The 14,469-nt window shown below is 36.2% G+C and overlaps 1 protein-coding gene across 13 annotated transcripts in view; it reads right to left on the bottom strand.

Moving 5' to 3' along the window:
• Positions 1-525: 525 nt before the first annotated feature.
• The window catches only part of CA8 (carbonic anhydrase 8), a 240,120-nt gene continuing 226,176 nt past the window's right edge, over positions 526-14,469 (bottom strand). For all 13 annotated transcript variants that reach the window (XM_057532108.1, XM_057532107.1, XM_057532104.1 and 10 more), the window contains one exon: positions 526-7,925. The gene's annotated coding sequence lies outside the window, so the exon portion shown is untranslated. The remainder of the gene's footprint in view (positions 7,926-14,469) is intronic.

Raw genomic sequence — 14,469 nt, 5'->3', positions numbered from 1 at the left:
CAGAGTATGGCTTCACTCACCCTTCACAAGTTATTTCATCATCTTCTTTCAAGTATTTTAACATTCAGGCGCCTATTTGAGGTTGATCCTTCCTAAGGAATACAGCTACTCTGGGGGCCTAGTATGGGGGAAGAAAAAATGGCTGTGAGGCATCTCGGGAGATTCTGCCTCAGAAAGTGATGTTCCTCTCTTGGTACCTGAGCACCTACTAATACAGGCATATGCTGCAGAGAGAAGCCCGTGGCTGTACAGAGGGCCCTTGGTGGAGCCAACGGGCACAGGAATGACTGTCCTTGAAAAAGGGGGAAAGTGAGTGAGAAAAAAGAGAAGCAAGATGACCGTATTGGGCAGCCCTGCTCCAAAGCCCGGGCCTCTTGGCCACTGTGGTGCAAAGAGCCTATAAGTGATAGAGTAATAATAGGAAACCCTTATCCAGATAATCCGAAGAGTGCTAAAATAATATAAACAGACATCTCAAGATTTAAGTAGTAAATCTTAAATAAAGACAAAGAAACTGAGGCCCAATGAGATTAAGTATACCAAGATTTAAGTAGTAAGAATAAAGACAAAGAAACTGAGGCCCAATGAGATTAAGTATACCAAGATTTAAGTAGTAAGAATAATGACAAAGAAACTGAGGCCAATGAGGTTAAGTATACGGACCAAGGTCACACATCTCCTGCAGGACTCAGATCCAACATTTAAGTCAATGTTTAAATGTTTCTGTCTGTGCCTTGAACCGCTATTACCCCCGCCCATCTGATCGCATGACAGGATGTAAGCACATAACTTGCAGTGACAGAACTTTGCCCAGAGAACAGCGTTACGAATACCACTTTGAATCATCCAAGGTATTGACCTGTATCAGCTACAGCTACTACTCTACAGCGGGTCTGGCTTCATTGAAATTCTCTGCTCCTTTTGGGACGTCTTCACAGCTTCTTTCATGTGTGCACCCACCCCAGGTACATTCTCTTCTCACATACCGCATTCTCCTGGGAAGCACCGTTTGTCTCCACTGGCTGAGCTGTTCTCTGGCCACAGTTCACCTGCAGGAGCTACTGCTACCCATCTTCCGGCTTCCCAGGGTGGTGGTGGAAATTAATACTGTTGGGGAAAGTTGGAAATATTCTAAAACAGTTCAAAATAAAAATAATTCTTCAGCAGATGCATAGGTTTGACCACACATATACTTGACACATTTTTCTTTCTGGTCAAAAAAAGAAAGTCTACCCTCAGCTAAATCAGAGGACAGAATTAAGAAACCCCAGAAATCAATTACATCATCCTATGTGACCAGTTTTTAAAAGGTGATTGAAAGAAAGAAATAAAAAAGCTTCTTCTGGCTTAAATGTTGTCTGCCTCCTTTGAGCCAGTTCCCACAATAGAGTGATTATGATGATTCAAATATATTTAATACAAATGCATGAGATGATAAAAAACAATACAGACCAATTGTCAGTAATCCAGAAATAAGAAAAGGCCTCCGAGGATAGTAGTGAAAATATGTGTTCTCTTGCCAAAGATGTAGAAGTTAGCAACGATGGACCCTCTAGTCTTCGAGATGGGGAGGGAGTGGGGTGTTGAGAACAGAGACTCGCGAGACTGGAGCCCAAGGGTCGGAACTTCATTGAGAAATAATAGGTGTAATCAATGTCCATAAAATGTTTTCAAATACATAGTTTCGTGCAAGGACTAGCAGTAATAATGGCCCTGGCCTCTGTGAGATGCACAGTTCCTTGGAGTTAACTGCTCACCTGTACTTGTCTCGCATAACAGAGTACCACTTAGGACATTTCTCACACTTACATAAATGAGAAAATCACCTCCTTGGTGCTCTAGAAGCATTAATTCCTCTTCCTGGGAAAACCAATTTCCCCACCAGAAGAACTGTATTCACATTTCTTTTCTGTGGACTTAGAAAATAAAGATCTGTGGAATTGTAGGTTTTTCTTAGCTGGTCCCAGTTCTTCCTAAACTGCTTCAAGTTTCTGGTTAGGTATGAAGGCTGAGCTTGACCACTGTAACTACTGAGCCTAAGAGCAAAGGCAAAATCCTCATAAACGACTTCATTAGACGTGCATCTGAATTTTTTAATAGGGCCCCAAACATATTTCTTGAATATTTGGACTTATGTCATTTGAAGATAATTTCTGAGCAGAAGAAAAGAGGGGGAAAGAAATCATGTTAAGTATAAAGATTTTTTTTGTTTTAAGGTTATTTTATTCAAATGAGATTTGCTGAAAGCAGCATTTGTTAGGAAATTTATTTAATATGACTGAAATTTCAAGGAGTCAATTTTCATCCCAGTCTTGTGCTGTAAGAACACTGTAGATTTCTTTCATGCCATAAAGAAGCATCTTTATGTTATAAAAGATAAAATGTTTTTCATGCAATGTATAGACTTTATTATGCATTTTTTAAAAAAAATCCCGTTGGGCCAGATTCTAATATAATTTCACAAGGAAATTCCTATTGAGGTTGACTAAATTCCAATGTAATTTGAAAGCAATTAAAGTTTATCAAAGGAAGTGTGCAGTAGAGTTATTCTGGAAATGAATCAGGCCCAAAAGGGAGTAAAACAAGCATATCTAGGTCTCTGGAGCAGCTCTAAGAAATTTCTTAAATTTTATTGACTCACTAAACTGCAGTGTCCCATTGGGTGGTGGAGGTGTAGAAGCGTTACAAGTCAGTCGTTTATGCAGATTCACTGAAGTTTCAGAAATTGAAAAGTTTCTCAAAACTCAATAGTGTCATTTCCAAGCGGGGATTCCTGTACAACCTGAAGTATAAAACTTCTAGTATACTTTATTAAAATGTAATCTAAGTCTGACACAACACAAAGTTTCCATTAAAAGCCTTTCTTCTATGTTGTTTTTATCTTTCTTAAAAAAAAAAAAAAACACTGGTCTGAAGGGTCACGTGTCACCACCTCACTACCTGAGTGTCAGTTAAGAGTTTCACACAGAAGTAGCACAGGAAATACCTCTAAACAAAGGAAGGGAACATAGAAAAAAAGGAACAAAGGTTTCTGTGAGCTTATCTTTAGGAACTGCATTACATCATCGGTGTATAAGGCCTTGTCTTTTATATAATACTCTATACTATGACCCAAATAATATTCTGTATTAAATAAAATATAGGTTGCTTTTTATCATATCAATATTTGCTATATTAATATATTCTAATAGAAGTGAATAGATTCTAAGGAAAATGAGGTTTATTGAGTGTCTATTCATGCACATGCCATCTTGAGGCTCAGTTTGTAGAGGTCAGACTTGAAAATCATTAATCAGCATATACTAACTGTTTTTAATTAATTAAATAGAAAAATAAAATGGAGAAGTTTCAGAGTGATTAACTCAAAAAGTTAACTACTATCATTGTTATGTCAACTTCATTTTCATTTTAAGAAACTTTAAGTTATCCAAAAGCATGAGTCTACCCTTAATCACAATGATGATATTTGACACACAATTTTGAAAACATATGCTTACTCAAGTGAAAATTCCAAAAGGAATCTGATAGCCTGACATTTTGAGTAATGTGCCATCTTAGATGACAGAGCATTACACCCAGAATGGACAGGTGAGAAGCTCCACAGACCTGCTTCCCAGTGCAGCTACCATACCTGATAGAATAAAAAGAAGAAGAAGAAGAAATTTAAAGTGTCTGGAAATTTTCCCAAGGACATACAGCAAATGGAGAAAAAATGTATTCAAGAAAAATCTCCTAAATCTCAATAAGATTATTTAGAATTTGAGCCATAAACACACTCACTCCAGTTTAGCATGATTAACTATCCATTCTAAGCGGGTAAGGCCAGGAAGATGGGGCTCCCTCTTCCCTCAAATCCCAACCAAGGGATACATAAAAGGTTTACAGAGGCTAAATTCCAAGAGCTCATAAGCCCCCTTCTTCCACCCAGCCCCCACTCACAGAACAGACGTTCTACACCAGGTGCAGCAGGCTGAGAATATTAGGACCTTGATCACCTTCACCCTGGCTTATTCATAGGGTGGAAGTTTCAGTCTGGGAGAGGCAAGCCACAAAAACCAGAGGCTTCTGCCCCTATCCAGAACCCTGTCTGCAAAGCAGGAGTGTCACTCCACAAGAAGCAAACCACTGTCCCTACCCATAGCTCCTGAGCTGTGACTCACAGATTTTGCCTAGGGCAAGAGGCAGTTGACAAGAACAAAGAACACCAACTGTAATCACATTAACATAAATCTGAAGTAGATTCTAATAAATTAACATGTATCAACATATGGTAAGCCCTAGAGCAACCACTAAGAAAATAAACTCCAAACAAAGTTTTAAAAAATCATTAAAGCAATTGAAATAGTACACTGGAGAATAATAAAAGAAAAAAAAAAGAAATAGTACACTGGAAAATAGTCACTTAATGCAAAAGAGAGTAATGAAGGAGGGACAGAGAAACAAACAAAAAAAGACACGAGACAGGTAGAAAACAAAAAGTAGAATGGCAGACATAAACCTAAATATATCGACAATAACATTAAATATAAATGGGTTAAACAATCCAATCAAAAGGCAGAGATTGTCAAGCTAAATGGAAAGACAAGATCCAACTTTAAGCTGTCTACAGGAGACACACTTTAGATTTAAAGATCAAATAGGTTGAAAGTAAAATGATGGAAAAACACATATCACACAAACAGCAGCCATAAGAAAGCTGGAGTGTTATACTAATGTCTTAGAAAGTCTATTATAAAACAAAAATGTTGCTGGAGATAAAGAGAGACATTTTATAATGATAAAAGGATAACTCCATCAGAAAGATATAAAAATGATAAACGTATATATACCTAACAACAGAGTCCCAAGGTACATGAAAAAAAAAAAACTGACAGAACTGGAGCAAGAAATAAGTAATTCAACAATAATCGCTGGAGACTTCAATATCCTGTTTTCAATGATAGATAGAAATATGCAGAAGATCAACTAGATCTAATAGACATAGAACATAACACCAACAACAGCAGAATACACATTCTTCTTAAATACACATGGAACATTCTCCAGAATAAACCATATCTAGGCCATAAAACATGCCTCAATAAGTTTAAAGGAATTCAAATCACACAAAGTGTGTTACAATGAAAATTATAACTAAATTTCAGAAATTTGGGAATTCATAAATATGTAGAAATTAAGCAACACACTCCTAGAAAACCATTGGGTCAAAGAAGAAATCACAAGGCAAATTAGAAAATACTTTGAGATGAAAGAAAACAAAAACATAACAAACAAAACTTATAGGATGCAGCTAAAGCAATGCTTAGAGGAAATTTTAAAACTATAAATGCCTTTATTAAAAAGATCTCAAACCAATACCTAAACTTCCATCTTAAGATAATGGAAAAAGCACAAAATAAACCCAAAGCAAGTAGAAGGAAGGAAATAATAAAGATTATATAAAAACACAGTAGAGAAAACCAACAGAATCAAATGTTGGTTCTTTGAAAGGATCAAGGATCAACAAAATCAGCAAGTCTTTCAGCTAGACTGACCAACAAAATGACTCAAATTACCTTAACTGACAAACTTTCTGAGATCAATATTACATTACATACTATCAGCTACATTAATTAACTTGAATAAGAGGTGCTTATATACGTGTAAACCATATGAGAAGAAAACCCTCAGTTTGCCCTTTTTTCAGGTAAACAAAATCCACCCTAAATTAAATTTCAAGATCTGTGAAATTTGTCCCTTATCCCTAGTTAACTACCCCATACACACACTTCTGCTTTGGGAGGCTTCTTCTCCAATTTCCAGGTCCATCCCATACTTTTCTTTCCCATGCCACCATCAAAACTAGATAGATTTCTGACCAGTCATTTACACTTTTGTTATTGACAAATTACTCTTTCAACTTCATTCCCACAAAAGCATCACTACAACCAGCAGTCCTAATCTGAGTCTGAGGTACCTAATGGTGGAATGAAGGGGTTTCCCACATTAAAGAATATAAGCTTCCACACAATCTCACCAATGAACAACACAAGCTGAAGCAAGTAGTTCATTTCAGTCTTTTGAATCAGAAAATATCCAGTAAATACATTTGATTCCTTCAATTTAAAAAGATATTTTGGAGGGGAAATATGGGCAACAAGCTATTACCCTGAAAGTCATTTGAATTAGTTTTTGTTGCTATGCTTATTTTGTATTTTTCAGGGACAAGTGATTGGAGACTGCAGGAAGCATCAGAAGTTAAGTCCAAGAATGGTCCCCAGCTGCTCAGTACCAACCACATCAGGATCAGTGACACTGGGTGCCCATGTACTGTTTAGCCCCAGGGCCTGAACGCAGGGTCTACCAGAGGAGTGCCAGCAGCCCTGTTGGCCTCTCACTCATGAGAGGGTTTTGATTTTGTCTTTTGATGTTAACTGCAAATGAGGCCACACCTGCAGCCAATGTCTCACAAGTACGTGGTATCAGTTTTAGTCTATAAGATATGTATTTAAATATGCCAAGTTTTTGTAGCCATGCTTTGCCATTTCTTCATTTTTGTATATAAGAAACTAAAGAAGGGAGAAACCCGGGACTGCCTTTGCCTCTCAGAGGCTCTGCCTGATGCCGCCCTCATGTGGTCCAGGGCTTTGTTAGATGCTGACCCTTCATCCGCCTCCGCTTCCTCTCTCTGGGGCAGCTCTGGTCCTTTCTCTCCCTGCCCAAGGCTCCACCGTGAACCTTCTTAGTTTCTGTTTTCAGGGATACTTGGTATGATTTTTTTATTTGCATTTAATGCTTTTCATTATTACAACCTTTATCCAACACATCTAAAATCTCTCAACACATAATTATTCCATCTGTATTATTTTCTATTTCTAACTTAGATATTCTGCATCACAAAATCCCTCAAAATTGAGTCTATGTTATTGAAGTTGTTAGTTTTACAACAATTATAACAACAACTAATAACATTATTAAGTACTTGCTTTGTGCCAGGCACTCTACTGCTTTACATAAATTATCTCATTCTATCACATCTAACTGCATCTAAGTATATGCTTAAATTTGCCAGTAGCACTTAAAATTAATTAAAATAAGTATATGATTCACCTTCAAAACAAAGATCTCAATAAAATATTTTGAAGTCCTACAAAATGTACAACACTAAATTATTATAGGATACTATTAAATTTATGTTTCTATCATGGAAAATAAAGCTATAAAATAAAGTATCCACTTTCTCTTTAGCCTATTTATTTCTTATACCTTTCTCAAATTCCTAGAAACCTCAGCTTCTAATATGTCAAATAAGTATGATTAGATTCATATATTCAATTAAATCCTTTAACTAAGAAAGTAATATATGAAGTGAGTATTATGTTCTTACATTAACTCCCAAATCATGTTTTATAACAAATCACCCTGACATTAACAGTGGTATGAGGGTTGCAAAGTAACATGAGATATGTTTTTTACTAATCCTTCACATTCCATTTTGGAGCTGTATGCTGTTCTTGATCAAAACTCTCATTTTATTATCAAGAATTACATTATTTTCTGAATGAGTGGATTTTCTGTTGGAGACAGGAAATGAAGGACTGCGAACGCTGGAAATGTATTTTTCCTGTCTCAGTACTAATACATGATATATATTCATATTAATAACTCTGAAAACTAGTTTCATTTCTTCTACACATAAGCAATAAACAGTATGTGCAAAATATGAATACTAGCAGCAGTGATACGGATACATAATATGGGGTTTCTTTTGAATTTACAGCCATTTCTAATATTTCATTAGAGCACGTGTACAGGCAGCTGTCACAGATGTCCATCAAAGCTCGATTAGATGAAGACAAACAACGCAGGCTTTGAGGATAAACCGAAGCTGCAGCTCAAAGTTTCCGTTTCTCACCCAAGGGCACTATAGGACCATTGTCTTCCTCCTTTAAGGCAAAAAGAAGGAATCGATTATGTTACTGACACTCCTCCAAGGCAGACTGGAAAGTCTTTCTACAGTCCAGTGAGACAGCAAAAACGAGAAGTTTCATAAGAAAATGTGGAAATTTCAAAAATATCTTCGTGCTCAAGTTTGTCATCTCTGCAATTTTTCCACAAAGTCTAGCATAATTTTATTTCTCTGGCAGAATCTATTAATGCAAAATTTCATAGAGACATGTATTTTCAACCAAAAGAAATAAACGAACACTTGAACTGTTTTCTAAACAAAAAATTGACACGTCAGGCATAATAATAAATAAAAATAAAGCTTTTGGTTACTGTCATTAATTTCCTGTGTAATAACTGCAGATGGTAACTGTTTGAGCACAAAGACCACTGCTTCCTAGTCCCCAAATAATGTGACATTTCTATTAAATAAATCAGGAAATAATAAATATAGAACAACACATGAAACGTACATTTTGAGAGAACTAATAGTCTTCCCATTTAGAAAACAACATCAGCTAAGATTTCAGTTCAATACATCTACTCGTGTTGCCAGAGATGGGACTGGGGGAACACACTTTAATACAGTTGCTAAAAATAAACAAGTCCAATCTTTTGGACAACAAATATCTATTAAAATTTAGAGCGCATATACTTTTCACCCAGAATTCTACTTCTTGGAACTTATCATAGAGATATAACCACCTAATCATACAAAGATTTTATGTATAAGGATATTCACTGAAGCAAAAAAAACTAGAAAAAGCTAAATAATTTCCTTCCTTAATAAATTATGATGTATAGCACAGGGAGATCAGCTCGGTGCTTTGTGACCACCTAGAGGGATGGGATAGGGAGGGTGGGAGGGAGGCTCAAAAGGGAGGGGATGCAGGGATATATGTGTACATATAGCTGATTCTGTTGTACAGTAGAAACAAACACAACATTGTAAAGCATTTATACTCCAATAAAGATGTGAAAAAAATAAAAATAAATTATGATACAATGGAATACTTTAAAATTGTTCATACATGGTATGTGGGTGGATATGCTTGTACATTTGTACATATACATGTCCACACATGTATGCATATGTTCACATAAATACATATAATTTCTGGAACAATTTATTAGAAAACATTAATAATGCTGGGGTATATTTCCAAACTAAAATTTCAAATAAGATAGTGAGTCATGACCAAATCTTTAAGATTATGCCTCATAGAAGTGATTTCAAAGGTAAAGTAGGACATTGTTTGTGTATGCATTTGACAACTATAACCCAACACATTTATAAATCAAAGTGACTGACATAAAACTGACTGATGATCCAAATTGTAAAGCCTCAGCATTTTAGAGCTTTTTAAAAGGAGCCTAAAGGTCAGCATGGATGAATTTTTTGCAAAAAGAAAATAACTGGAGTCCCCCATTTCCTAAAATGTGTTCCACATAACTCTAGAAGTTGGGTGGAAAAAATGAATCTGTATTCAAAAAATACTGTGGAAACTCTGATTACATAGAGTAAAATATGATTCTTTCATACAAAACCATGTCAGTCTCTAACATGCTAATGTGCACTGTAAATTTGCAAAAGAAAAATATTATATTCAGGATTCTCCAAATGTATGGGACAGTCACCTCTTGATTTAACAAACATCTTGATGGACCAATGCTCTGCAGAACACATTTGGGAAAGGTTGGTCTAGAGGCAGAGATTCCAAGTTTATGAAAGTAATTCAATTACGCTTTAATAATATATCCAACTACTCTAAAAATTAAGCTACCATGGTCTAAAACATCAATTAGACAAAAGATAGGTAAGTAAATATGCAGTCACTCTAATGACACGAGGTCAGGTTTTACCCAAAGCATTTTAACATTGAACATACAACCACAGTGCAACAGGTGCACAAGCTCTCAGGTGTCTTGTTCATTTTAAAGCTCTAATGGCTTGATTTACAGGATTCTCAATAAATGTAGAATGAATTCTAATTCAACTGAGTGTGGACTCTGCTGGTGAATTTAGATGCTCACTCTCTTAAAATCTCCCTCACAGGGAAACTAAAGATAATGCCCTATGCTTATTGAATTTTTCACCTTTACATTGTTCAAACAAAGAAAATGTCACCTCCCAAAGCCAAGGCACTCTGAGGATGATCTATTAGCTCCCCCCCGCCCCGAGAGATGGATGCTTGATCTCGTTCACTGCATGATACCAGATTAGCTGGAAAAATTACAAAAAAAATTTATGTCCCTGAGTTCAACTGATCACACTCTGGGGTGTGGATGTGGAATCAGAAAGACTCAAGTTCAAATCCCAGCTCTGCCACCAACTGGCTGGAAGATTTTAGGCAATCTGTTTGCCCCTTCTGAGCCCCAGATGGCAATGCCTACTTTGTAGGGTTTGTGTGAGAATGGAATATGACAACAGATATAATGTGACAACAGTGCCTCCCGGGCACATAACTGAGTGACTGGTGACTATTTCGTTGATTTTACAGACATCTCACTCACTGAAAACTGAACTACGGTATGGTCTATTATTTTCTATAGCATGTGTTTGACATTTACTTTTCAGCATTTCAGAGAAATTTTTCATGGGATGGAATCATACTTGATCTCATCTGCACTGTGTTCCCAAGGCCCAACACAACATCTGGCTCAAAGCAAACACTCCAAGAAAATGCACATACGTATGTCTGCGTATGTGCGTGTGTGCCCACACATGTGTGCGTACATACATTAAAAAGTATAACAAAATGACAGTAGCAATTGCTCCTGTCATTTATTTAACATTTTTATTTAACGTTTTTACTTGTATAAAAAGTTAAATTTTTAACATTTTTATTAATGTTTTTATTTGTATCAGTATTACACATGCACATAGTTGAAAAAGTTAAGTAGTTCTAAAGGGTGTGTTACAAAAACTATCCGTTTCCCGTCCCATATGCCACCACTTTGCTCCTCCTCAACTCTTTGAGCTGATTATTTTATTAATACTGTAGAGCTAATCGGTATGATTGTATTACTCCTTTTCAGTTTTCTGTTTTAGCATTGTCTGTCAACTTTCCCTATGGAGAATGTCATTTGACCCTCTTTCCTCCTATCAGCCCCTACCTCTCTACACACACACACATACACACACACACACACACCACTCACACACTGTAAACCCTTCCCTTCACTCCACCCTCCCAATACAGTTATATAATAATTTGGATCAATATTTGATTTCTATCATTGTGATGATGTAAATATTATTCAGAACTGAACTACATGTATTAATATATCATTAATTTTCCTTTCTTGCACAACTTGTTTTATTATGCAGTCTATCAACTTCGTCTTCCTGGAGGAAGCTCTTCTAGAACCTTCTCAACTGCTCACATCTGGACTCACACCCTCTATGCTGGCTACCTCACTTCACCATCATTCTGGGAATCTCCTTTGCCTTTCTCCTTTGTCGGCTCTCCTGTTTCCTGGATCCCACATCTGTTTTCTTGGTTTATGCCATTTTGGTGAAGCACATCTTCCAGTAGCTTCCTGGGAAATAAATTTTTAATGACCTTGATATCTGAACATGACTATTGAAAGTTTGGGTGAGGAATTGTAGGTGGGCTGCAACTTTCTCTCAGAATTCTGAAGGTCATTCTTCCCTGGCTTTTAGCTTCCAGTATTGCTGTTGAGAAGTCTGATATTTAAACTCCAGGTTCTTTGAGTCTGACTTGTTTTTTCCTCCCTGTAACTTCTCCCTCCATGTTCAGAAATTTCACGATGATAGTGCCTTGGTGTGGGTGCATATTGATCTACTGCCCTGGAAATTCAGTGGGTCTTTTCAATTTGTAAATTTATGTCCCTGAGTTCTGAAAAAGTGTTTTGAATGATTTTGTTGCTGGTCCTCTCCTAAAATTTCTCTGCTCTCTCTCCAGATTTCCTATTATTTGGATAAAGAAATGACACTCGGAATACACAAAGGTAATCAGGCTGACTTTCTCCCCTTTGGGACCTCCTCCCAAATACCCATTTATCTATATATAAATAATAAGAAAGCTTAACTATAAAAGGAAATGTTCTATTATCCAGTGATCATTGTTCATAATGAGACCTTGAAGTAAGGCCATAATCCTAAGAAGTCTTCTAAATCAAGAGCTATTTCAATATAATTATAACAGATGCCATCTTTCATGTGACTATTTCTGAACCTTAAATGATCTTCTGTGAAGAGACCCCTGGGGATGAGCGCAAATCAAATCACCATTGGAGAATTTCCTACAAAGCTATCAAAAACAAAAAAAGCACATGTGCCCATGTGTCCTTCACAAAGGCTGCTGCAGGTCACAGGGCTGACCTCAGTTCCAGTGACTTAGGCTCAGCTAATTGATAACCCACTGCCACATCCCTCTTTAAGTAAGATAATTCAGTGTAAAATCTCCAAAAGAAGAGTCTTTTAAGAAATAGCGAGATGCTAGACGTAAGGACTCTTTCTGAATGCTCTCGGGGCAGTTTTTTCTCATGCTGCTTGGATTTGGAGTTAGCTGGGTTACCTGATTCGCTCCCAACACCAGGCTATAAGCTCCTCAGGGGAGTCTATGCTGATAATGTGTATATTTGCACACAGTCCCTAGAATACTGCCATACACTGAACAGAAGGTTAAAAATAAATGTCCTTCCATTACAAGCAAGGGCAAGATAGGCACCTTCTTTTTCAACACACCCACTAATACCAGTATCAGGTCAGGAGGATGGAAAATAAACAGAAAAAGGAGAAAGAGAAAGGAGAAGGTCAAGAGTGTCAACTGCTTTTGAAGATTGAAAGGACACAGGGTGGGAAAGATAACATAGGATTTGGAAATCGAAATCCAGGCATATCCGAAATAAGAAAGGGAAACCAGATATCACTGTTAATTATTTAACATTATTCTGGGAGTTCTAGAGGGTGCAATAAAATAAGAACTAGTAAAATTAGGAGAAGATGAAATTGTCATTATTTACAGATGTGACCAGGGTCTATTTAGAAAATACAAACAATCAACTAAAATGTCATTTGGAAACTATATGAAAGGTTAATAAGAAAGCCAAGGACAAATCCAAGCAATTATTTTTTCAGTCAATAAATATTAACCAATATAAAAATGTAGTGAAAAATGACACTAATCAAAATTGATAATGAATACAAAAACAATAATAACAGTAATAGCTCACATTTATTGAATGCTAGCCCCCTGCAAAGCACCATGCTATGCATTTTACCATATTTTGTTTAATCCTCACAACACCTCTAGGTGGAGGTATACTAGGAGGTATGACTCTTAGTATCCCTATTTCACAGATGAGGAAACTGAGGCTGAAAGAATATCAATAATTTGCCCAAACCATGGAGCAGGAGGTGCAAGTGCTATATTCCCAATCAAGCCACACCCGAGGCTGACTCCAGAGTCCAAATGCACATCTTATAGCAAATTCAGCCAGAGGAGAGAACTATACAACATCTAAAGAACATTAAAAAAAACTTTAATAAGCATAGACCTATGCATTGTTCCTTGCTAGAAAGATTCAACATTATAAAGATATCAATTCTCCTTAAATTACTCTATGTATTCAATGCAATCCAAATCAAAAATTCTAGCAAGATTCTTTTTCTTCCTTTTTCTCTTTCTTTCATTCTCTTTTTCTCACCCTCTCTTTTATTCTTTATTTCAATCCTTCTGGTAAAATGATCCTATCGCTTATCTGGAAGAATTAAACACATGGAAATAAGAAAACTCTGCAGAAGAGATTAGTAAGGGATCTTGTCCTACCAAACACTGAAATATACACCAGTGTCACAAACACAGTGGTTGCTGCTCATGAACAGACAGATTAATGGAACAGAACAGGAAATTCAAGGATAAAACCAAGTATTCAAAGAAAGACTTAATATAATGTAACAGAATCATTTTTAATCAGATTGGCAAGGATAAGAAATTTGAAAATACTCAATGTCAGTGAAGGTGAAGAAAAGTGTGTAGTTGGACACATGGTCAGTGGAAACATAAAGGGATACAACTCTTAGAGCAATTTGCACATATACAGTATTATAATTAAAACGCTCTGACCCAGTAATCTTACTACTAAGAAATTTTTAAGGAAATAAATGCATATGTTAACTACAGTACTGTTGATTATAGCAAAGTACTGAAAATGACCTAAAATGTACAATAATAGAGGAACACTCGATAAATTTTAGTACATAATTAAGGGCAACTTATGTACAATCATTAAAATGTACACATGTATCTATTGAATGATGTGAAAAGATATATCAAACAAGCAGATAGAAAAATATCCTGCATAATATAATCCCATGAGGAACATTATATGTCTAGATGTGCTTATGAGAGATATGCAAAAAGAGAGATCAAAAGAACAAAAATAATGATAAAGGTAACATTTATTAAATACTTAACACTGTGGACCAAAAACATGTTAAGCACTTTAATTGCATTACTTCACTGTATCTTCACAACCACCCTATGAGGTAGGTACTACTATGGCCTTCTTTTA

This window comes from Balaenoptera acutorostrata, chromosome 17, assembly GCF_949987535.1.
Source record: "Balaenoptera acutorostrata chromosome 17, mBalAcu1.1, whole genome shotgun sequence".
Classification (NCBI taxonomy): Eukaryota; Metazoa; Chordata; class Mammalia; order Artiodactyla; family Balaenopteridae; genus Balaenoptera; species Balaenoptera acutorostrata.
The sequence above is the reverse complement of the archived record's forward strand: the minus strand, read 5'-3'. Positions and strand labels throughout refer to the sequence as shown.